The following is a 728-nucleotide window of genomic DNA, read 5'->3' on the forward strand; positions in this document are numbered from 1 at the left end:
TGAAACAAGTGGCTTTATTAGTTAACACTGAGTGGACCAATAGAGAGAGACTATTTAACAAAAAAAGAAGGATTTATTAGTTGACTCAGAAAGACTTGTGTCTCTTCAATAACTTTTATATATAGATATCATATGATTAAGAAGGTGGTGAAGAAAATGAACGTATGAATAGTTCTGGCCAATTGCTAGATCAACTATGACACATAATATTATTGCTTACCCATCAAATTTTGTCTCTTTTAACAATTTCTAAAACATTTTTTTGTATCACCTAAGAGTTTTAATTCACCAAAAATGAGGAAAAATATTAATTGGAAAAGAATCTTCAGGTGGACCTAGGGGCATTTGTCCTGAAATGAAATCTATAGTGGGACTGAGATAGGTGACTTGCCGGTAAACCAATACCATACTATCTTGATCTTTTCAAGATGACCATTGAGGCATTGACCAAAGAGGTGTTTAGGAGACTTGAAAAGTCCATAAATCAGCTCTTTACCGTTACCTATGCAAAGACTTCAAACTAAAATCAATTTCTAGAAAGGAAAATAGAAGTTTGAGCAAGCATTAATAACCTAAGGAAGTTGTTTGGTTCATGCTTCCATTGCTCTAACCCTTAAATGGTTTTTTTTTCTACTATAATAACTGAGACAGACATTGTTCTTTATTACCATCTTCAGAAAAATGAGACAGTAAGTTTTTGCAAACAGCAACGAAAATGAAGTAGTAGT

The sequence above is a fragment of the Capsella rubella genome, unplaced genomic scaffold (assembly GCF_000375325.1).
Source record: "Capsella rubella cultivar Monte Gargano unplaced genomic scaffold, Caprub1_0 scaffold_120, whole genome shotgun sequence".
Lineage (NCBI taxonomy): Eukaryota > Viridiplantae > Streptophyta > Magnoliopsida > Brassicales > Brassicaceae > Capsella > Capsella rubella.